Below are 25,740 nucleotides of genomic sequence, written 5' to 3' on the forward strand. Positions count from 1 at the left end.
ATTGCCCTGTTTGAATCTGTGCGGGTATGGATGCTTCTGGGGTCGAGCACTGGCGTGCATCTGTGGGGTTGCCGGTAATTAATGCGTGCATGTTGATTTGGGTGAATATTCATACCCCGGATGTATTTTTAATTCGATTTTTGAGTACGGTTAAAGCTGTTGCAAAGTTGAAATCGTAGCGGGAAAATTTGATAAAATGACGGGCTCAGACATTGTTTTCGTCAGACTAGCGCTGACGTAACGGTGGTGGGACTGCCAGCGTTTATCGGTGCCCCAAGTGAGGCGGGGCCATGGTCTGTCCATACTGTCAGGGAGGAGGAGAAGGGAGCCGAGCGGGCTGGGTCACAAGCTGAGTTGCCCGCAGTTCGGGGCAGAGATTTCAGAGCCAGGGTTCTATCGTTTCTGAGGAGTGAGAGGAAAGAGTGGTCGGATTTGGGAAAATTCAATTAGTTCCCGTCCCCCAGTGAAGAGTAAAGGTTCTGAGTTGGCATCAGCCCTGACCGCGCGAGTGAATCAGTCGTCCAGTGCACAATCAGCGGGTCTCCGCCGGAGGCTAAGAATTTCTTTGACTTAACGCCCACCCCTGACGGGGAAGAGGAGTGTGAGACGAGGGTGAACCAGACCTCTCAGTTTTTAGAAGAGTGCCAATGCTCTGATGACGAAAAGCGACAGAGATTGGTTGAAAGTTTGAAGGGGTTGGCGGCTGATGTAGTAAGAGACGTGACAGTTAACCAAGCCTCTGCTCCCCTTTCTGATAACTATTAGAGAGCGCATTTGGTATCACAGGGAGCGCACTGGAGCTTATGTTGGGGGGGGGGGGGGGTCAAAACATGCGTCAGGAGAATGGGTAGACGCTTTCCGCCTACATTGTTCTGCTAGAGAGACAGCCTAATAGTTTGCGGTGCCGTGGGTCATTCAGGCGGCTGAGGTGGATAGGTTAAGGCTGACCAGATAGCAAAGGGCGCCAGCCCCAGTACATGATTTCTTGGAGTCTCCAGCAGTCCCGTAAAACGCGCCACCCTCCGTCATTTGTTCAGCTGATCAGAGAGGTGCGGGAGGAGGAGAACGCGTTCGGGGCCCCGGACTCTGAGCGCTCTGCGGTCGGTCCTTGGGTTTTGTGGTTATTATCAGAGATTTGTGAAGGGCTACCGCAATGCGAGTCACCCCTTGGATTAGCTTCTGTGTGGTTACCCTCCCTTAGGGAAGAAATGGAAAAGAAAAAATGGACGGGAGGTTGGAGAATATCTAAACCCATCGGAGCCCTTTGGACAGAGGTGTGATGCAAAATGTGAGGATGCTTTTCAGTCGCCGAAAGAGTTGGTGACCCAGGGACCGGTGCTGGCTTTTGCCCACCCCGATTGCCGTATGTACTACACACAGATGCTAGCCGAGAGGGGTTAGGGGGCGTCCCTATATCAGAATCAGAGAGGTTGAGAATCAGTTGAGGACTGTGGCTTTTGTCAGCTGGAGTCTGTTGCCCTCCGAGAGAAACTATCCCACGAACAAGTTGGAGTTCCTGGCATGGAAATGAGCGGTGGTGGAAATAAGCTGAGTTGACTATCTCTACAGGGCCAAATTTAAGTTGGACAGACAACAACCCCTAACGTCTATCCTAAACTCGGCGAAACTGGATGCCACAAATCATCGATGGTTGGCAGCATTGTCTGTCTATGATTTCAGCCTGAAGTACCTGCTGGCGAGCTGGAACATTGATGCGGATGCTTTGCCCCGACGTGTGAATGAGAGACTAGACAGAGACGAGGGGTGGGAGAGCGTTCCTGCCACTGGGGTGAATGCCATGTGTCCGTTTGCCATCACCATTAAGGCCGAGAAAAAGGAAAAGCCGGATCGAGCAGTGGACACATTGGCTGGCTTCTGATGAGGCCCAACCCCCAGTTTACTGTAACCTGACTGCTCTGAAGAGCAAGCAGCTGCCAGAATTGAGTTCTGGGGAAGTGGCAGCTGCTCAGCGAAATTACTCTGGCAATGGCACTAGTTGGTCTGCGGGTCAAAAGGGAGACATGGCTCAGGCGGAGAAGACGAAACATACTTCGGTGCCTCCATTAACGAAAGAATGGCCTCGGTTGGAGTTGAGTCCTCATAAGGAATTTGGGACTACCTGGAAAACACAAGTTGGCTGACCGCGGGGCGGCCATAGAACTCCGTGGTGGAGAGTCAGATACCAAATCTACCGTTTTCCGGGTGAGACCAGAGGAGGGGAAGGGGCCTGTCAAGATTCCCCATCAGAACCACCTATAGTCTCGGGGACAAGAGATGCAGGTAGAATTCGAACCTACACCTAGTAAGAGGACTCTGCGAAAACGGGAGGTAATTTCACACACAGCGGGAGAGGCTGGGCTGGGCCCCGCCCATGAGGTCGATACTGATTCGGAGGATGATGATCTGGATGTGTGGTACATGTTGCCCTTCGCTAACTTCCCATTGATTGAGGGAGAGACCCCTTGCCCTTCTCCCATTGAGTCAGGTGAGGCGGAGGGGACTAGCTGGGTTAGAGTAAGACACTGAAGGAGAGGAAGCGGGGCCTGGACACGGGAAAGAGGGCTCCGAGATGCAGCTGGACAGAAGTGATAGATCGGGTTAGGACTCGGCAAGCGGACCCGAAGTATCCCCAGTAGCGTCGGTGTCTGAAGAGTTAGGGGAGAAGGTTACGGAGTTCTCAGAGAATTAGGAGACCACGGATAGGTTGGCCTATGTAGCACCTGGGGAACAAGGTGTGATCTCTACTGTTGTGGGGAGCTATATCACTGCATTTTGCGCCTGGATTGGATTTTGTATTTTTCAGGATGGTTTAGCAAACTATCCCAGCGTCATGAGGACAAGGGTTCACTGTTTTTTGTAATGTTCACTGCGAAGTAATAGTTTCTCTGTAGCACACTAGCAGCAATGTTTGGGTTATGGGTGGAGATAACCGGACTGTTGAGGCATGTTAGCCAATCAGGATTTTGTTGCCCTGACTTGTGATTCCAGAAGCAGTTGTTTGCGCGGTTTTTTTTTGTGAGAAGGAGGGGGAGAGATGAAGAGAGAAGTGGTTGACTCTGTGAGGGGGTCCGGAGGTCAGCGACGCTCGGAGAAGATCGAGTGAAAAGAAGATCTCTTTTGAGAAAAAAAGGAATGAAAAGATCAGTGAAAAGAAGATATTGCTGGGTTTGCTCCAAAGATTTGTGCACAAACTGTTGAATAATATCGACGCCTTTTTCTTTTATTTTGTTTCTCTACTAACTATATAGTTAAAGTAAGAGTTACAAACCTTAATTGCTTAACCACATAATGTTATTTCGTTATTTCTGGGTACTGATTTCTAACAGGCGACACATCGTGCAGCATCCACCCAAACGAGATTTCTTAAGTTTGGCCGGGCAGGGGGTTTATCACCCCCTAGATTAAGCCACTAGAAGAAGCGAGTGTTACATTTGCTACACATGAGGCTGGTTAACAAGATAAAATTATATGGCGTTACAGGAAGGATATTGGAATTGTTAACAGAATGGCTGACTGTCAGGAGACAGCGAGTGGGAATGAAATGGGCGTTTTCTGAATGGCTGCCTGTGACTGCTGGTGTTCGTTAGGGGTCAGTAATAGGACCGCTGCATTTCACATTGTTTTTCAATTATTATGATGAGGCAAGCTTTGCGGATGATACGAAAATAGTTGGAGGGGTCGGTAGTCCTAAGGAAGCGATGCAATAGCAACAGGACTTACCCAAATTGGAAGAATGGGCAAGAAAAAAACCTGGAAATTGGATAGCTTTGGGAAATGCATGAAGATCCATTCTGGTGAAAGGATCAGCAGTGCGGACAATTTTCTAAATGGGCATAAAGTTCAGTCCTTAGAGCTGCAAAGAGACTTAAGAGTCCTTGTGCAAGATTTCCAGAAGGTAAATTTGCGTGTTCAATCCATGGAAATGTAGGCAAATGCAATGTTGGCATTTATTTCAAGGAAAATATAACATAAAAGCAAGGTGATGATCCTGAGCCTTTAAAGGACATTAGTCAGGCCACACTTAGAGTGTAGTCAACAGCTTATGACCCATATCTAAGAAAGGATGTCTTATCGTAGGTTTGGACAGAAGTCTGCTGTGATGCGACGGAATGATCTGCTGGTCTAAAGACAACTAAAACGTTCACCAAAACAGCTGCATTATAGTTGTGGCAAAGTCTCAAGTGTTTTGTCAACATTTATACTCCAACAAAGAACGTTATATCCCAGTTAACCTTTCATTAGACATCAAGGATGAAAGTGCAATGTTTCATAAACGGTACGAAGACCTGCGTCTTGCCAAACAAAATATATATCAGGAAAAATTTCTGGAAGAATCCGACATTATTTATTGGGATATAATGAAGGTAAGGAGTCTCTCTCTCTCTCTCTCTCTCTCTCTCTCTCTCTCTCTCTCTCTCTCACACACACACACACACACACACACACACACACACACACACACACACACACACGCACACACACGCACGCACGCACACACACACACACACACACACACACACACACACACACACACACACACACACACACAGTGCAATTAAAATTTACTGTCAGTTCAGGCCGCTTTGTTTTGTCGATGATCATGCCTTTGTCTTAAATACGAAGTGTCTTAAATCCAATAAGGACAATTTGACAACCAGCATCACCGATGGACAACATCAACTTTTACCCGTTACTTGCCTTAGGATGTAATAAAATTTTTGATAGTTCCAGAGTCTTATAAACTTTGCAAAAACAACCAAAGAAAATGGAGTAAACCATGACTGAAAATAATGCAACTGCACAAAATGGCACAAAATGTCAAAGGTGATATGAGAGATGTGCTGGTATGCAAGCGGGTATAATCGGAGTGCATTTTGATGATGGAAATGCGGGTATTTAATCTGTCTATTTGTTTCAGTAGTTTCATGAAAACGACTCCTTACAATGATCGCAGATGAGCCAGTCACTGTAGATGCGGTGATGTCCTGTGAGCAATACAACTATTCTCATCGTTTACTGTGTTATTTCACATTCACGTGGACCACTATGGTGACACCAAACCACCCAAAAAGCACAGAGACATGAAAACTACCCTTTCAGAGAAAACATTAGCGATTTAACAGCCTTTCTATAACTTAAACATTTTGTTATACTGCGCCTATTGTTAAATATATAAGGCTGATCGAGCTTGTACAGGAAATATTAAAGCATACAATTGTTTCATTTGAAGCTTGTAAACTCTGTGTGAAAAACACTGCTTCTACACTCCCGAAAAAAAACGTTAATTAGCGAAGCCGTCAGATTGCTAAATGGACAGACAAATGTACGAACAGTACCTCCTATTTTCCTTCTCTTTTCGCACTGCCTCTTTAATATAATTTGCTGATTTATGCACAAATTTTATTGTAATTCATTTGTAAATACGCCACCAGGCGACTTGAATATGTGGTGTATTTAGCGGACATAGGAATTACACAGAAAATGATTTAAATTGATAAGAAAACTTGCAATTGGTTTTGTGTTTTATCAACTGAGCCGATGTATAACGTCACTAAATGTTTGACTCATCTTCCACAGCTCCTCCCTGAATTTCCCCTGCGTCAGCATGGAGATTTTTTGAAGTATGGGGACTTCTTGACGTTGACATTATTTTATCTCTTTTACTTACTGTACAGAATTCAACATCCGTGCCCTGTGCAGTACTGTTCGGGTCCTGTTCCGAGAACATCGCAGTTGGCGAAATTTAAAATTCTTAATATTACTGCACTCCAGATATTAGATTCAAACCATCTGCATAGTGGGTATTTTAATTACGAGGACAATTAACTGAAAAATAAAATCCAAGTTGGCGTGGAAATTAGAAGTAAATGTACAGTTATTTCCCAAATCTGGATCTGGGATGAAATTCCATACTGATCATTTTCCCTGGATGAATGTATGACTACAGCTTCCCGCTATAAATCTATTTCATTTCCCCATAGGCAAAGGAAAACACGAACAGGTGCTGTATTTATTGACAGTGACGTCACCCTATGCAACACCCCTTTCCTGTGATATCTATCCCCCTCCTTCTCCATTCCGATACGGACTCGGTCCTCTTCTTCTGCACAAGCCGCTGCCCTCTCTTCATTCAGCCCGTCAGTCATCCTCTCTGCACCACCTGCAATTACTTCTCACGTGAGTTTTACCTCTCAGACCCAATCTACTGGCCTCTCTCCGTGTCCCTTCATGCGCTGACAACGAATGAACTATCTACCTCTGTCTTAAATATATAGTATATAAATGCTTGGCCTACTCGGCATTCTGAAGGGAAGAGTTCTATAGGTTCACCATTCTCTTGCTAAAGAAATTGCACCTCATCCCGGTTCTTAAAGGACGTTACTCTTGTCTGAGGCTGTCCCCTCTTGTCTTAGACTATCCACGATGGAAAACATCCACACCACTTCCACTATAAATGTTTCAAAAATGTCACCTCTCATTCTTCTGAATTCTAGTTAATATAGGGCAGATCCATCAAAGCTCTTCATATGACAAGCCATTCATTCTGTCCAAGAATTATTTGCGTGTGCCTCCTTTGGAACCCTTCCAACGCATTTAACATAAGGGGCCCAAACCTGCGCAGAATTCTCCAGGTGAAGCCACACTAGTGCTTTATAACGTTTCAATAACACATCCTTGCATAATTGCAAGGTGTTTGATTTATTATCTCTCTTAGCCCCATTCCCCACATTCTCCGTGTAACCTTTGACAACGTTACACGTGAGAGGGTGGGAAGCATTGTTTTTCACGCCACGGCTGTATTTCTCATACCATACGCTCACAATCAGTCTGCTACGCATGTTCATTTATGGGTCAGACTGGGCGTCGTGGTTATGGACTTTTGCCTTGGAAGGGACCGTGTGCTTTCTGAATATAACTAAAAAACAGTAGTCACATACTTTGCACTGGTACAATGGGAATTGTAGGACACCGAGCTCACTTTAAATGAAACTAGTTTTCCAGGTTTAATGTATATTTCTCCAGTTGTCAACGAAATCCCTGGAATGACCATAGTCCAGTAAATTAGAATACAACTATACTAATGTAAAAAAAAAGATCATACTGGCTTCACATGCTTCGTTGGCCCAGATTCTGGCATTAATCCAATATTTGGTATTTCTGCTAATATAGCGATCACATCAGCACTGTTTCGTAGTTTATTGATTGAATTAATTTTGCTGACTTTACTGGAACTGGCAAACTACTAACATTCGTTCACGTAGCTTAAGATCTATAGGTACACTTACCAGACGTATGAATAACATAGAAATGCGTTTAAACTCCCGGCAAAATTTACAATCTAATTTGAACTACAGAGTCAACCATTTAAAGCAACCAGATGTTTGCATCCAGCCTTCATCTCCTCCCTGAATTTCCTTTGTGACAGAGTGTAGATACACGTGTTGATGCAGGTACAGAGAAACATGATCCCAGACTGTTGCAGGATGTATATCGGGGTATTCAAGTATCTGTCTGTGTAAAAGTAATTCTGAGCTTGTTAGTTCATAGTATATACAATAAAGTGAATCCATAACAATATGAAATTGGCTGATAGAGCGAAGAACAAAATAATTGATTTTATTACCATATGACACAGAGTTTGTGCGTTTCAAATAACATAATTCTTAATCTCAATATTTTCACAACGTGCACTATCACCTTCAAATAATTTTCAATTGTAATACAAGGCGAAGCGCATTAAGATGCTGAGTTTAAACAAGGGGATTTAGTGTGTTTGTTCAATTCAATAATCCTTTCCCGGGAGTGGAATGTTCAGTACTCCTTCTTGCTTTCAGAGTGGTTTGGTGCCACAATCGTGGTCAATCTGGATGAGAAGTAACTTAGAAAATGATTATATTAGTTATGTGTCTGGAAGATCATCTTAACATCGGAAATGACACGGAGGAAGTGGGTTGTCTATGATTAATGTAAGCAGTCTGTTTCATAAAACTATCTGTAAAAATAGATAGATTCAATAACATTTTTTTGTACAGAACTGTATTGTTTCACACGAAGGACTCGGATTTCTCCCACTAACCTACCAATCCATTTCCCCTCTCTCCATTGACATTTCTTACAGTTTTGTTATTTCATACATTGTTGAATGCATTTTTTTCCTGTTTTTATCTCCCAAATTGTACAAGGCTCATTTTGGGAAGGCAAATGACGAATAAAAGCGGTGATTTATCCAGAGGTGATGCAGTCTCCATAATTTCCTTACTGGATTTAAGACACATTGCATTTAATCTAATACAATGATGTCCACCATGTAAAATAACAATAACTTATACACGTTCTCTCCCTTTGTGTGGAAGTCCCATGCCTTCATTATATTCACAATAAATCATTTCGGAACAGTCTTTCTTGTCTCCAGTCCCACCTTATTTACGGCCAGTCATGTTGTCCGATGAAAGAAGGATTATCCCATATCGTGTCTACGGCACAGCTTGCCTATTTTGGGAAATTACAAGAACTTCAACAACTCCACAAGTTATCTTTCCCTGAACTTTCCTGTTGAGTTTGGACAAGCAGGTCGTCCATCGCAAATGAGAAGTCATGTTTATATACTTTCAAATGTCACTTCAATATCCTTGTTGATAATGAAACTTACACATCTGGTGTTCTTTCACAAGTTTCAATGTTAAAACCGTAAGACTGTAAGGTTTAGGAGCAAAGTTAGACCAACTGGCCCATCGTGTCTGTTCTGCCAGTTCAACACGGCTGATCCAATTTTCCTCTCCGCCCCTCAGTTTTGAATCTGCTCGAATAACTTCTCATTTTTTTGTGTTTCATTTAACTGTGGTTCTGATCCTTTTTCTGGGAACATGTGGAATTTCGAAATGCATTCCCCGTAACAGGTGGAAATGAGAAAAGGAGATTGTAGTGTTCTTGCACAGGTGTAAAAACTCTGAACTAAACAGCAAGTATAAACCGGTCAATGAGGCACGGTCCCTGTAAGATTAACCGTTTACTGTTCACTCTTCCACATTAACGTATGGTGAAAACTGTTGATAAAATCCAAAATATATACAGTATTTGTTTCCTTCTTGGCATCACATTTACATCATAAATACTTGCAAAAATAAAACTACAACAAACTATATCACATTAAAGTATAACATACAGTCAGAACCTACCTACGCAATCAACTGCTTTAAATACACTTCAACACAAACTATCCGCAACTCTTTAAATAACAAAGAACATAAACTTTATCAACCGTCATTACTTTTAACAGAATCAGCGTTAACATTTTTACTTCAACATTTCGATTATCTTATGAACTTACGGCGTTGCTTCTATGATGTTTCTAGTGCGTAGAAAGAAAACTTTTCTCGCGCTTATCCTGCACACACAAGCCCCCTCCTTCCCGTTTCTCCAAACCGGTATTTTCCCACAGGACGCAGCGAAACCGGGTGTGACGTCATCACATGCCGCGATATATCACAGACAACGAATTTACTTTCAACAACATTAATTTTAACTAGAAAACGATTACAAACGAATTACTAAAGCGAAAATATAATTAACTAAATGAATGCCTTAAAGGCAGCACAGAGATCTCATGCTTGTTTATTCGTTGCGATTGTCTGGACACCTAAAACGAAACCCAAGAAAGGAAGTACTTTAAAAAAAAACATGACACCGGCGGCTGTGGCTCTGGGACCTGTCAATGGTCTGTACCCACAGAACCCCGTTCCTTTTTGCTCCTCCCCCTCCCCTGTATGATGAACCTGAAGAGATCTCAGAGGTCATTGAAGTAACTGTAGCCTTCCAATAGCGGCCTCGACAACCACCTACTGACGTGCGCTCTGGGTCACCGATTGTTTTTGTGCACGCTGGGGCCGGGAAGGAACATTTCCTCAAATTAACACCCATTAGCCGGCGACCGACATGGTAGACAACAAAATCAAAGGGAATAAGAGCCGAGGCAGCAGATAGATCTACCAAGGAGATGTCAGTCAGTTTCACCGAATAATAGTCGCAGAAAGCCCAATTCCGATGCCTTGGAATCCAGCTGAGAAACAGGGTTATGGTCCATGATGACCCTGAACTGCTAAGAAAACCAATGGCGTTCTATAATTGGCCCACACACGATTTGCCCAGGATTTCAACTCCTGCCCGGAGACCTCTGCACACTTCTCAGGTTTATTTATGGGACCTCGGTCAGGGACAGGGAGTAGGCAGAACCCCGAAGGTAACCTGGAACCACCAGAAGGGTGCGATGTAAACCATGCCATGGAACAGTAGGACACTGATTTCAGGGAAACAATTTTAAAGACAGCCCGAATACACGGGGAAATTTGGCGAAGTTTGCTGCATTAGACCCGGGATTGCTCACTTCTTGGTTAGCTAATCTTAATTGACAGAGGCAGAGTGACATCAGGTGACCCAAATTCTGATTAATATGGAGTAGAATGGACTCCCCAAAGGAACAATGGAAAAGGGACAGAAGAGTCAGGAAAAGGGACAATAGAAAAGGGGCCAGCGGACAGGAGACGTAGCTTAGTTCCCGACGAAGAATGGGTCGCAGGACCAATGCAGACGGTGTGGACGAAGTGGACACTTGAGTAATGAATCGGGGTTTGCGGAAAGTGAGGAAAGAGGGGATATCTGGCCAGGAATGGCCGCACTGTGATCAGAGAGATGGATAAGAGGGGCCAGGGGGATGTCCAGATCACAGTAGTACTCGACAGATTGCCCCTTTTACCCCCGCAATCCCTTAGGGCAGGTAGGAGGCGACAGCTTTATAGGTGGCTATGATCAGGCTGTTAGAAAATCCAAGAGAGGACTTGCTCCTGAAAATATGAAGTGGCGCACAAAAGAGTATCCACCTGATGGATTCCGGTGACACCTTGTCATCTGTAAACCCTTTCGTGGCACTCCCCCAAGGGTCAAAAACGGTCACTACTGTGAAGATAGTCTGAGTCCCCATGGACACGGTGTCTGATCCCGTGACGATTGGGATAGGGGGGAGGCAGCTTGAGGACACTTTCGCCATTACTAATAATTCAGCTGAAAACCTGTTAGGCCTTCAGCCCCTTTAGAAATTGAACTCCGTTATCCACTGCACCTCCGAGGGATTGTTTCTTCAGTTACTGGACAAGAAGATTCCGGAGCTTCGCACTATCACGTTCCAAGCAGTACTGCCCCCAACTAATAGGCGGCATTAAATGCCGGTCACATAGAAGGTCTCCCTTGTGGAAATTGGTTGTGACAGGTCATACAAGGAGTGATTGATATGTTCGTGGCCCAAGGTAGATGGATTCAATTTTAGAAAACCTAGCACATTTATATTTCAACATAGTCCCCTCCTACATTTACACACTTAGTCCAGCGGTCCAGCATACGGATCTTGGACCTCCAGGAAGTGTTCACAGCAGGGGTGATTGATAGGTTCGTGGCCCAAGGTAGAAGGAGATGAGTTACACAGCTCTCTTTACATGCACATGCAGTTCAACTGTTTGAGTATTATGCAGAAAATTTGAAGTTAGTAACTCATCAGTTAATAACTCATCAGGTGTGATTGATAAGTGTGTGGCCCAAGGTAGAAGGAGATGAGTTATTTACTTGAAGCTTTCTGCATATCCACTCAAAGAGTTGACCTGCATGTGTATTTAACGACAACTGTAGAACACATCTCCTTTTACCTTAGGCCAGGAACTTATCAATCACCTATCTGTGGACACTTCCTGGAGGTACAACATCCATATGCTCCACTACCGCTGAACTAAGTGTATAAATGTAGGAAGGGAATATGTTGAAAAAATAAATGAGTTAGGTTTTCTAAAATTGACTCTTTCTACTGTAGGCCACGAAATTATCAATTACCACAAATAAAGGGAAAAGGTATGTGGAGGAATTTGTAATACCTGCAGTGTCGCCATCATGTTGCAATGTACCGCCGCTGTTCGCAATCCCGATTCGGATGACGATTATCGAAAACTGCCCATTGAGCTCGAGGGCAAGCTCAGGCCAATTATCTTCAGCGGAATTTTAACCTTCGGTTCGGCTTTGAACACGCTCAGACCCAGTTATTTCTCGAGGCAAAGACGTCGAGCCCGCTTGTGTTCCTCGCCGTGATACCCCCGTTTCACAGAAAAACCCATGGTAAGTAATGTGCGAGCCGGCGTGACGCACGGCCGATGGCTTACTCCCGGTGTCCAGTTCCTCAGTCCAGATTCTGGAATCATAGTGAGGACTATGCCGGGAGGGTGATGGACAGATATTACTCTTGCGCCGTTAACCCCCAACCCACTGTAAATGGAGCCTTTGTTGGGTAAATCCGGAACTTTGGCGAAAAGAAATATATCATGTGGGACTAGCTGCTGAAATACATCCATTCTGCCAATGCCGAAACCAGAAACCGAGCATAGAAATCATTAAGGATATCTGTGCAGATTTTATTAAGAATTAAAATATCCGGTTCAAATTCAATTCAAATCTGGCAAAAGCTTTAAATATCCGAGGTGTGCGTGTGTGTGTGTGTGTGTGTGTGTGTGTGTGAGTGTGTGTGTGTGTGTGTGTGTGTGTGTGTGTGTGTGTGTGTGTGTGTGTGTGTGTGTGTGTGTGTGTGTGTGTGTGTGTGTGTGTGTGTGTGTGTGTATGTTTTTAGTATATGGTTCACTGCACAAGTGCCTCTTCCATGGCAGGAAGAGTTTTTCTTCCTTCTACCGTCTGCGTGAGATGATGGGCTGTCAGAACATTGAGACTTTATTTTAAACCGTGCCATGGACAGCTCTTTATCAGATTACGGTATTGCTTTGCAATGTTGAAACTATGTGTTATAATTATGTGGTCTTTGTCAGTTCGTCTTTTATCAATTATGGTATTGTCTGCACAGTTGAAACTATATGTAACTATAACTATATGTAACTATGTGGTTTTGTGTAGGTTTTCTAGCTTTAGGTTTGTCTGGTGGGTTTGTATTTCCTTTCCGGGGAACGTGCTAAGACGGCCGTGCGAAATCGATACGCAGCAGCCTCTCCGGACTCTGGATTGGGGATTACGAAAAGTTATGTGGTTTTTCTTGTGTGGTCTGTTTGGTGCTTTTTTCGTGATATCATTCCGGAGAACGTTTTATCATTTTTTAACTGTATTGTATTTGTGGTTTATAAATGACAATAAACTGAATCTGAATCTGAATTTGAATCTGAAATGCAGTGAAAAGCAGATTCGATCTTCTCCAAAGACCAGGAATCTTCGTGTGACAGTGCAACCAAATGCCACAAAAGTCAACAGTTTTGAAAAGACTTTTTGCTTGTTCATCCTTCTGAACACCGATAACTTATTTTTGCAAACTCACTTCGCATTCTTCCACCTTGCAAAGAAATAGGTTACCTTTTCGCAAAGAATAGTGCACCTTGTAAAATAGTGAGGCATAGAATAGTTGCATTTGAAACCTTCAAACTGTGTGTCAGATAAAAATATACAACATACCAGAACGCAGTTTATAAGGATTCGGCATGGACTAGATTGGTCATCGATCTGCACCGGCCATTGCACTCCATGTTGTGCGAAGGTGGTCGTTGGAACCCGCATAGTGTGGTACTGTAGTGGGTAGTACTTGTCGCTCTCACTTTAAACTTCAGACTCCAGCTAGAATTTCAGCGTCTCCACATCTACGCCTAGGCTTGTGATGATGATGATTCTTCGAGACAGACGGATCCCAGCACAAGATGTGCCGACGCTACGGATTCTGGGCTGTATGACTTTATTCCCCTTTGACAGAGTAAATAAACAAAATTAAACAAAAATGTTATTTTGTGTTTTCTCAGTGAGCGATTTTTATTGCAGCATGACACAACTGGTATCAGTTGTTTACTTGAAATGATGAAAATCTAAATTGAAGCTTTGATTAGTAACAGAAAGAAATGATTCAGGTAGAGCTGTGATGTTGATTTGCCGACAAAATAGACAATAGACAATAGACAATAGGTACAGAAGTAGACCATTCGGCCCTTCGAGCATGCACCGCCATTCTGAGATCATGGCTGATCATCTACTATCAATACCCCGTTCCTGCCTTGTCCCCATATCCCTTGATTCCCCTATCCATAAAATACCTAGCCAGCTCCTTCTTGAAAGCATCCAGAGAATTGGCCTCCACTGCCTTCCGAGGCAGTGCATTCCAGACACCCACAACTCTCTGGGAGAAGAAGTTTTTCCTTAACTCTGGTCTAAATGACCTACCCCTTATTCTCAAACCATTGTTATGAATGTACCACAGCTCTGAGGGGCCGAAGGGTGCGGGACCAGCCCCCTCCTTCCGGAGAATCGCAAGATCGTTATTAATTCGGGTCTTGGACCCAGGAAATGAGAGACAATGCAACGGATTTGACCATTGTTCTTAGAGGCACCTGTGTGAATTGCAACTCTATAGTACGTGCCAGCTATCAGGGACATGGACACCCTCGGGCAATGTGGGGTGGGTATTGTATCACCCTACCTTGATTGACATTTACAAATCTGCCAGCCATGATAAAACGGAGACTGCAGGAGGCGGTACTCCAGCGACGCACCAGACGGAGACACCATCGCTCATCGCTCCCGTAAGAACGGGAAGCTGCTCGGGAGCCACGTGTGATTTGGATCCCCTAGCTAGGGAATCGAGTGGCTAATAACCCCGAAAAGGATTCCGAACTGACAACGGAGAACTCACGTTCCCGATTCCACGATTTGAGTCCAACAGGCTGGCAGGTTTATTTTCTCTCTCCAACCCGTGAACACCCAGCGGTCCCTCAAACGGCTAAAAGCCTTCATGAACTGGCGAGACTTTTTATATTTCCATCGGACAATAGTTTTACCCCGAGACAAACGATAGAGCTACTTCGAATTGTTGATTATTACTATACCCTTGCTTTAGATTGAGTATTGACGACGTATATTATCTGAATGTTTGTATTAACCTTACTTTTGTGCCCCTTTATAAATAAAAACGTTTAAAAATGGTACCATCAGACTTCAGTGGACCTCTCTATCTTTGCTGGTAAGTGACCCAGTTATGGGGTTCATAACAACGTGGGGCCTCGTCTCGAGATTTGATACCAAATTGGGAGGTTAGTGAATTGGGTTTGTAAGTCAAAAAATTTGGATCTGGTATGCGGGTAGCCAGACGGGAAACCAGCAAAGATGGACGTGGATGAATTTATGAAAAACCCGACTCTGGGGGCGCTAGAGGTGGCTACAAAATTAGACTTGGTAAATCTGGCGAAGGGGTTAAGCCTCACAGAGGTGAGGTCATCAATGAAAAAGCGGGAAGTGCGAAGGGTCATAACTCAGTATTACATTGGGAAGAAGGTGTTTGCAGCTGAGGAGTTGGAAAATATCCCTGAAAAGGCACTAGCGAGTGGGACGGATCAGTTAGAGTTGGAGAAATTAAGGTTGGAACATGAATTTAAAATAAAGCAGCTGGAAGCAGCTGAGAAGGAGAAAGAACGGGACCAAAAGCTCCAACTAAAGGGGTTAGAGGTGAAAAAAGAGCAGGACCAAGCTGAGAGGCAAAGACAGCATGAAATTCAGCTAAAAGAGCTAGAAGCAGCCGAGAAAGAGAAGGAAAGAGCCGAGAAAGAGAAGGAACGGGCCGAAAGAGAGCAGGACCGAGCTGAAAAGCAAAGAGAGTATGAGGAGAAAGAGAAACAGAGGGAACATGACTTAGAGATGGAGAAGTTAAGGAAAGAGCGAAGAGATCCAGGGTTAGATCGAGAGGAGAGGTTTAATGTTAGTCGGGAGTTGAGGGTAGTACCTCCATTTGAAGAGTCGGATGTTGATAGTTATTTCTTGCTTTTTGAAAAGGTGGCAGTAAATCAGAAGTGGCCCAAAGAGCAGTGGGTGGCGTTTTTACAAAGTGTGTTAAAAGGGAAGGCACAACGAGCATATGCGGCATTGGCCGTCAAGGAAGGGGAAGCGGAAAATTATGCCAAAGTAAAGGAGGCAATTCTCCGGAGTTACGAGCTAGTACCTGAAGCTTACAGACAAAGGTTCAGAAATTTACGAAAAGGGTGGAATCAAACGTATACCGAGCTAGCCCATGAAAAGGGTGTGCTCTTGGACCGTTGGTGCACCGCGGAACAGGTGGACGGGGATTATGGGCGTATCAGGGAGTTATTTTTGATTGAGGAATTAAAAGGGTGTGTTCCGGAGGAGATCCGGATGTATTTGAATGAGAAGCCGAATAAGTCCATCTGGGAAATTGCTAGGTTCGCAGATGAATATGCCCTAACCCACAAGACAAAGTTTCCCTTGAATAAAAGTACCCCGAGAGACCGTGGGAACGACTGAGAAAGCCCGCCGGCTGAGGCAGAGTTTCTGCCGGGAGCTGGTGGTAAGGTTGAGGGGGAAAGGCCAGGCGGCCCGAGATTTCCGGGCTTGACCTGTTTTAATTGTGGGAAGGGAGGACATATTGCATCTAGGTGCTTTGCTCCGAGAAAGGAGCCAGAAAAAGGGAAAGCAGCGGTCCCTATCGGGTGTGCAGTGGTAATCAGAAAATCGGCAAGGCGGTCCCGGGTAAGCAGAGAGCGCGAGGGGTCTGAGATTTATCTGTCACACGGAACCGTGTCTGTGAGGGAGGGGGACCCACCAATTCCCGTACGGATTTGGAGAGACACGGGGGCGGAGCTATCATTAATTAGCCGTAACGTATTACAATTCGGACCTCAGACGGGCGAGGTAGCCCTGAGAGGAATAGGAAAATGGACAGAAATGGTGTCCTTACATAGGGTCATTTTGGATTGTGAGCTGGTGTATGGATCAGTTGAAATAGGGGTGCCATCAGAATTCCCGAGAACTGACGTGCACATCCTCCTTGGGAACGATTTAGCGGGGGGGGGGGGTAGGATTTGGTCAACCATGACTATGACCCGCCGACCGGTGCGTGTTGAGGCCCCGCCCATAGCATCCCCGAGCTATACCGCATGCGCGGTCACTCGCAGCCTGTCGAGATCGGCAGCTGAGAACGGGAGCAGTTTAAAATTGGCCAGTTTTGATTTCGCCGAGACGTCTTTACCGACCCTGTGCCACGAGGGTTTAGAGGGTGGTAAAACGAGGTATAGTAACATAAAAGGGGGTAAGGGTGAGGAGATAGATCTGCCCTTAGCGAAGAGAAAGGTCCTAGAGGTAGGAAACAAAGATGAGAAACGGAAAAAGCTGTTAAAAGGTCCAGAGTTGGACATAGATGATCTGTCGGGGGTGGCAGCCCTGTTTGAAGAAGTTGAGAGTTATCAAGGTGTTCCCGATAATGAGATGAAGGCAGTCCTAGATGAAAAGGATGCCACTACCTTGGAGAGGTCTGCTGGGTTGGCAGATGAGGTTGTTTCAGCCCGCGGGGTTGAGTTTACTCCGGAAGGGAGTTGCCTAGAGAGGAACTGGGAGGATCAGGGGAATTTAGAATTTGAAAAGGGTACGGGTATTGAAAGCCTGGAAGAGGCAGATGTCCCGTTTGAGTGTGTCCAAGATGTGGATGCACGTGGTACTGAACCTAGTAATGGAGCTCAGAAAAAGTCTGAGGTATTTGATTCAGTTGAAAAGGAATGCAGTCCCTGTGGGTCAGATGGACTGGGTTCAGTGAAGACAGGGTTAACCCTGATAATTGGGGGAAGGGAGGGTTCCCAGGTGTTTGTGCAGGAAGGGGTGGTGAACCTTAAAGTGGAACTCGACCATGGGGGGATAAACATTGTTATTGAAGGGAACGGAAAGTTTGTAGTTCCCAAATCGAATGAAAAAAATTTAAACCCGGCAGCTCGCTTACAGAGTAAGTCGAGAGCTGCCGAGGCCCCACACGCTGTTGTTATTCAAGGATGTGGAGTGAACAGGCAGCACTTGACAGGCTGTCTGGAAAAAGCGGGATCGCTTGCAGATCTTAAATTGGAAACTAATAGCATGACGGGTCCTGAAGAGAAAAATAGCAACTTGCATAAAACCAAAGAATTGGGTAGGAATGAATTAGGTCTGGGATCCAGTGTTGATACGAGGACTCCTATGAATAAGGCGGACGGGAGTTTACCCTGCTAAAATACTCGAGTTCCTCCCGTAGAAACTCACCGAAAAAAAGGTGATGGTTAATGGGGGCGCCATTTTAAATAGGAAAACTGACTGTACGGGATTTTGACAAAGCATGTGAATAACAAAGACAACCACCTTGGAACCTGCCTGTTAAGTTGAAATCTGATGCTACTAGCCTTCAGTCAGGTACAAGAGAAACAAAAAAAATATTAAAGGAAGTGCCACTGTACTCGTTACCTGTTTAGATGCTGAATTAAATGTATGACTGTATAGCTCTGTAGTGACACGGAAAGCTTGTGTATTGTGTTAGATTCTAAAATCCTGTAAGACTCTGTACCACTTCGTTTTCACCGCTGGTGAAAACGCTTTGAAGAAAGGGGGTGTTACGAATGTACCACAGCTCTGAGGGGCCGAAGGGTGCGGGACCAGCCCCCTCCTTCCGGAGAATCGCAAGATCGTTATTAATTCGGGTCTTGGACCCAGGAAATGAGAGACAATGCAACGGATTTGACCATTGTTCTTAGAGGCACCTGTGTGAATTGCAACTCTGTAGTACGTGCCAGCTATCAGGGACATGGACACCCTCGGGCAATGTGGGGTGGGTATTGTATCACCCTACCTTGATTGACATTTACAAATCTGCCAGCCATGATAAAACGGAGACTGCAGGAGGCGGTACTCCAGCGACGCACCAGACGGAGACACCATCGCTCATCGCTCCCGTAAGAACGGGAAGCTGCTCGGGAGCCACGTGTGATTTGGATCCCCTAGCTAGGGAATCGAGTGGCTAATAACCCCGAAAAGGATTCCGAACTGACAACGGAGAACTCACGTTCCCGATTCCACGATTTGAGTCCAACAGGCTGGCAAGTTTATTTTCTCTCTCCAACCCGTGAACATCCAGCGGTCCCTCAAACGGCTAAAAGCCTTCATGAACTGGCGAGACTTTTTATATTTCCATCGGGCAATAGTTTTACCCCTAGACAAACGTTAGAGCTACTTCGAATTGTTGATTATTACTATACCCGTGCTTTAGATTGAGTATTGACGACGTATATTATCTGAATGTTTGTATTAACCTTACTTTTGTGCCCCTTTATAAATAAAAACGTTTAAAAATGGTACCATCAGACTTCAGCGGACCTCTCTATCTTTGCTGGTAAGTGACCCAGTTATGGGGTTCATAACACCATGCCCTCTGGTACTGGACTCTCCCAGCATCTGGAACATATTTCCTGCCTCTATCTTGTCCAATCCCTTAATAATCTTATATGTTGCAATCAGATCCCCTCTCAATCGCCTTAATTCCAGCGTGTACAAGCCCAGTCTCTCTAACCTCTCTGCGTAAGACAGTCCGGACATCCCAGGAATTAACCTCGTGAATCTACGCTGCACTTCCTCTACAGCCAGGATGTTCTTCCTTAACCCTGGAGACCAAAACTGTACACAATACTCCAGATGTGGTCTCACCAGGGCCCTATACAAATGCAAAAGGATCTCCTTGCTCTTGTACTCAATTCCCTTTGTAATAAAGGGCAACATTTCATTAGCCTTCTTCACTGCCTGCTGCACTTGCTCATTCACCTTCAGTGACTGATGAACAAGGACTCCTAGATCTCTTTGTATTTCTCCCTTACCTAACTCTACACCGTTCAGATAATAATCTGCCTTCCTGTTCTTACTCTCAAAGTGGATAACCTCACACTTATTCACATTAAACGTCATCTGCCAAGTATCTGCCCACTCACTCAGCCTATCCAAGTCACCCTGAATTCTGCTAACATCCTTATCACATGTTACACTGCCACCCAGCTTAGTATCATCAGCAAACTTGCTGATGTTATTCTCAATGCCTTCATCTAAATCGTTGATGTAAATCGTAAACAGCTGTGGTCCCAATACCGAGCCCTGTGGCACCCCACTAGTCACCACCTGTCATTCTGAGAAACACCCATTCACTGTTACCCTTTGCTTTCTATCTGCCAACAAGTTTTCTATCCATGTCAATATCTTCCCCCCAATGCCACGAGCTCTGATTTTACCCACCAATCTCCTATGTGGGACCTTATCAAATGCCTTCTGAAAATCGAGGTACACTACTTCCACTGGATCTCCCTTGTCTAACTTCCTGGTTGCATCCTCGAAAAACTCCAATAGATTAGTCAAGCATGATTTGTCCTTGGTAAATCCATGCTTGCTCGGCCCAATCCTATCACTGCTATCTAGATATGCCACTATTTCATCTTTAATAATGGACTCTAGCATCTTCCCCACTACTGATGTTAGGCTGACAGGAGGATAGTTCTCTGTTTTCTCCCTCCCTCCTTTCTTAAAAAGTGCGATAACATTAGCCATTCTCCAATCCTCAGGAGCTGATCCTGAATCTAAGGAACATTGGAAAATGATTACCAATGCATCCGCAATTTCCAGGGCCACCTCCTTTAGTACCCTAGGATGCAGACCATCAGGACCTGGGGATTTGTCAGCCTTCAGTCCCAGCAGTCTACTCATCACCGTTTCCTTCCTAATGTCAATCTGTTTCATTTCCTCTGTTACCCTATGTCCTTGGCCCATCCATACATCTGGAAGATTGCTTGAGTCTTCCCTAGTGAAGACAGATCTAAAGTACTTATTAAATTCTTCTGCCATTTCTCTGTTTCCCATAACAATTTTACCCAATTCATTCTTCAAGGGCCCAACATTGTTCTTAACTATATTATTTCTCTTCACGTATCTAAAAAATCTTTTGCTACCCTCCTTTATATTCCTGGCTAGCTTGCGTTCGTACCTCATTTTTTTCTCCCCGTATTGCCTTTTTAGTTAAGTTCTGTTGTTCCTTAAAAATTTCCCAATCATCAGTCCTCCAACTCACCTTAGCTCTGTCATACTTCCTTTTTTTTTTAATGCTGTGCAATTTTGACTTCCTTTGTCTACCACTGTGGCCCCTTTCCCCCCTTTGAATCCTTCCTTCTCCGGGGGATGAACTGATTTTGCACCTTCTGCATTATTCCCAAGAATACCTGCCATTGCTGTTCCACTGTCTTTTCTGCTAGGATATCCGTCCGTTAACTTTGGCTAGCTCCTCCCTCATGGCTCCATAGTCTCCTTTATTCAACTGCAACACTGACACCTCCGAGCTGCCCTTATCCTTCTCAAATTGCAGATAAAAACTTATCATATTATGGTCACTACCTCCTAATGGCTCCTTTACTTCAAGATCGCTTATCAAATCCTGTTCATTACACAACACTAAATCCAGAATAGCCTTGTCCCTGGTCGGCTCTCGTACAAGCTGTTCCAAGAATGCATCCCGTAGGCACTCCACAAACTCCCTATCCTGGGGTCCAGCACCAACCTGATTCTCCCAGTTCACTTGCATGTTGAAATCCCCCATAACGACTGCGACATTACCTTTGCCACATGCCAATGTTAACTCCCTATTCAACTTGCACCCAATATCCATGCTACTGTTTGGGGGCCTGTAGACAACACCCATTAGGGTCTTTTTGCCCTTACTGTTCCTCAGTTCTATCCACACAGACTCTACTTCTCCCGATCCTATGTCCCCCCTTGCAAAGGACTGAATCTCATTCCTCACCAACAGGGCCACCCCACCCCTTCTGCCCACATTTCTGTCCCAACGATAGCACGTATACCCTTGTACATTTATTTGCCAGGTCTGATATTCCTGCAGCCATGTCTCCGTTATCCCAACAGCATCATAGTTACCCATTCGCACCTGAGCTTCTAGCTCATCCGCCTTATTTCTGACACTTCGTGCATTCAGATACAGAATTTTTTAGCCTATTTCTCCTCTCTCTGTTTAAATCGCTGCCTATTGTGCTTAACCCATCTCCCCGAACTCCCTTCGGGCTATACGCCCCTTGAATTTTGTTGTCCTTTCTAAATTTACTTATTCTTTTAGCACATTTAACTCCATGTTCCGTCAGACCATCCCTCCGTACATGTGTCCTCCTTATCACTTGTTCCGCCTTACCTTTCCCTACTACACACTTAATATTCCGGAACCGTGTAGTCCCCACCTGTCCTTTATTCTTCATCTCGCTATCCTCTCTCACATTCTGGATTCCTGCCCCCTGCAAATTTAGTTTAACCCCCCCCTCCCCCCGAGAAGCACTAGCAAACTTTCCTGCAAGAATGTTAGTAACGCTCCAGTTCAGGTGTAAACCGTCCCGTCGGAACAGATCCCACCTTCCCTGGAACAAAGCCCAATTATCTAAAAACCTGAAGCCCTCCCTCCTGCACCATCCTCTTAGCCACGTATTAATCTGTATGATCCTTCTGTTCCTTGCCTCACTCGCAAGTGGCACAGGTAGCAATCCTGAGATTGTTACCCTGGAGGTCCTGCCCTTCAGCTTCGCACCTAACTTCCTGAACTCACTACGCAGGACCCCCTCTCTCATCCTACCCACGTCGTTGGTCCCTACATGGACCACAACATCTGGGTTCCTGCCCTCCCTCTCGAGAATAAACTGCACCCGATCTGAGATGGCCCGGACCCCGGCACCAGGGAGGCAACATACCATCTGAGACTCCCGATCTTCCCCACAAAATCTCCTATCCGCCCCCCTGACTATAGACTATAAAATGGTGCGAAGATTTCCGACAGGCATCTTTATCTGCTGCCGGGTAATTCGTAGAGATGAGATGAGAAAAAAATCTCTGCTCTCCCGCTCCCAAAATGAAAGATTAGTTAGGTATGCGAGATTGTGAGGGGAAACATTTCTTAGTACGCCTGAGTTGCCTTTCTAATACCATCTCCTCTCAGTAAGACTGCTAAACATCTACATTGACCGGTCAAACGAGGGTTTCGTCGCCGTCTTAAACTTTGACTTTGGAATGAGCCGTGGACTTTCTGAACGAAAGTGCATTAATCACATTATTTGTTCATTACACCGAGAATCACCAATTGCGATCTCACATTCACTTCATTCTATTCTTCAGCTCTTCTCTAAACTTTTCCTGCATTAGTCCAAAGATACATGTTGGCCCACATACTTACCATTTGCAATATACATGCGAGCTGTTGTGTAGTGTATGTCAGATGATGGAAGATACTAAATAGGGTTGCTGAAATTGGCTGATAGAGTGAACAACATAATCATTATAACCATAGTTTCTGTCCTCTTGGTGCAGTATCGTTTCCTCAGCGGTTGTCAACAAACTGCGATAGAGCAATTAGAAGTGAAGCACACTTTTAGTCAAATGACGCTGGCCCTATTTACAACACTCGGTGCAAGTGCCTGAAAGCATATGTGAGTGATCAGCAATAAATTAGCATAATAATAGATGTAAATTGTCTACACAGTCGTAACGAAGGCAACTAGTACGAGGTTTCCTTTTGCTATTTCTACCTGGTATGGGGGATGGATTTCCAAATTCCATATATTCCCAGTGACAGGATCACAATCGCCATTAAATTAATTACAAAGAAATGAAAAGTGATTCCAGCGGTGCCAGAACTGAACTGTTTGACTTGCTGAATTGTTGACATTGAAGAGATATTGAGTTCTCATTTGCTGATATGAAATGGAAAGACCTGATTGTCCACTATCAACTGATAATTTCATCGACAGAACTGTCATGTTGCTTTTGTTGTAGAGATCCATTATTTTCTAAAGATACCAGCTGCGACATATACACTATATATGGCAGACAACCCCAATAGACGAACCGCGGGCCAGGTCCAGACCGCAAGAAACAAACATCTGAACCGCGCCGACCCATTGGCACTTAAGTGAACGCACCTATCATAACAGGTAAATAAAGTACGCGCTGCTCTAAATTTATTTTAACCTCATGCCACACCGTACACTTGACCTACGCCCTCGTACAGCGTGCGACCTACTGCTTTCTGATCAAAGCTGAACCTTTTGGAGAGAGACATTCATGGGAGAAAGTTGCATTTTCCACATCTGCGGGAGCATTGGGAGAAGAACGAAACGCGGGAGGATCCAGTGATGAAGGATTTCGTAACGACCCTGGCAGAAAATTTCAGGGAACGATTTGAAAGCTCCCCTAAACTCTCAGGTGACATCCTCCTCTTCCTAAGACAGGCGTTCCCCGTTTCGGCTGACGGCCAGTGGACTGCAGAGGACAAAAGGCTGGTACCTTCCATAGATGAGGAAAGTCTCCAGGTGGCGGTCTTGGAAATGAGAACATCTGATTTCTTCAAAGCCCAGCACAAGGACGTTGGGGTGAGTGACTTTTGGATCAGCGTGGTTCCGCAAACTCAATTCAAAAACACGAGAGCTATTGCAATGCTCCTACTCACACTGTTCCCCTCCACGTACATATGTGAGTCACCAGTTTCTTCAATGAACTCTATCAAGGACCAGGACAGAAACAAACTCTCCAATGCACATCTTGGCCAGTGCCGCATGATTGCCATAACAGACTGCAGGCCCGACGTCAGAAGGATTTCCTCATCCCGTCGCTGTCACTTCTGTCACTGATTGGTGAGTGAATCAATTTATTTTTGCCCATTTGTCACTCTTATTATGGTATAATAATATTACAACAACAATAATACAGATAATTTCATTTATAGCTACACTTCAGACTGCAAATGCTACGTCGCTTAATTAAAAAGAACAAATGGATTAAATGAGAGAACAGAAACAGTGAAAAAAGGCAGTACTACTAAAATTCTTTGTGTGGATAAGAAGTAGTGAAGACTACCATGTTTACTGTGTATGTGTGTGTGTGTGTGTGTGTGTGTGTGTGTGTGTGTGTGTGTGTGTGGGTGCATGCGTGCGTGCGTGCGTGCGTGCGTGCGTGCGTGCGTGCGTGTGTGTGTGTGTGTGTGTGTGTGTGTGTGTGTGTGTGTGTATTTTAAGTCCCAGATGAGTTGGCAATGTGACAGCTGACAGTTGTGATTGCTAGAGTCATAACTAAATGGTTAGTTTGGACTTATTTTGTTTCAAGAGTGTATTTTTTTTTCTTATGTGACCAACAACACAGGCTTTGAGAATCCTAGGCCTAAATTATTATCACCACCACCACTACTACTACTACTACTACTACTACGACTACTAATACTATTATTATTATTAATAATAACAATAATAATAATAATAATAATAATAATAATAATAATAATAATAATAATAATAATAATAATAATAATAATAATAGAAGCAAGAGGCTGAGAATGGAAGACTGAAGTATCGTTTAGGGAAGGTCGTTTTTCTTTTTAACTGATCGGGGAAGAGGCTAGACTGCGCAGGCGCGTGATGTGGCGCTTCAAGGTTTAAAAGGAAGACCGCCATATACAGCGGCTTTCGTTGTAGCGCCATCGTTGGATGGACTGAGTCGGAGCGGGACGGCTTTGGCTCAATCAGGCTTCAGCGAGAAACAGGTAGAGGCGAGGGTAGGTTCCGGTAAGTTTCTGTCTTTCTTTTCTTTTGTTCAGACTAGAGAATATGCCAGGCAAGATGTTGGAATGCTCCTCTTGCAGGATGTGGGAAGTCAGGGAGACCTCTGGTGTCCCTGACAACGATACCTGCTAGAAGTGCATCCAGCTGCAGCTCCTATCAGACCGCGTTAGGGAACTGGAGCAGAAGCTGGATGACCTCCGGATCATTCGGGAGACTGAGCAGTTTATAGACAGTAGCTTCCGGGAGGTAGTTACACATAGGGAAAAGGGCACAGGTAATTGGGTTACTATCAGCCGAGGAA

Source organism: Hemitrygon akajei, chromosome 8, assembly GCF_048418815.1.
Source record: "Hemitrygon akajei chromosome 8, sHemAka1.3, whole genome shotgun sequence".
Lineage (NCBI taxonomy): Eukaryota > Metazoa > Chordata > Chondrichthyes > Myliobatiformes > Dasyatidae > Hemitrygon > Hemitrygon akajei.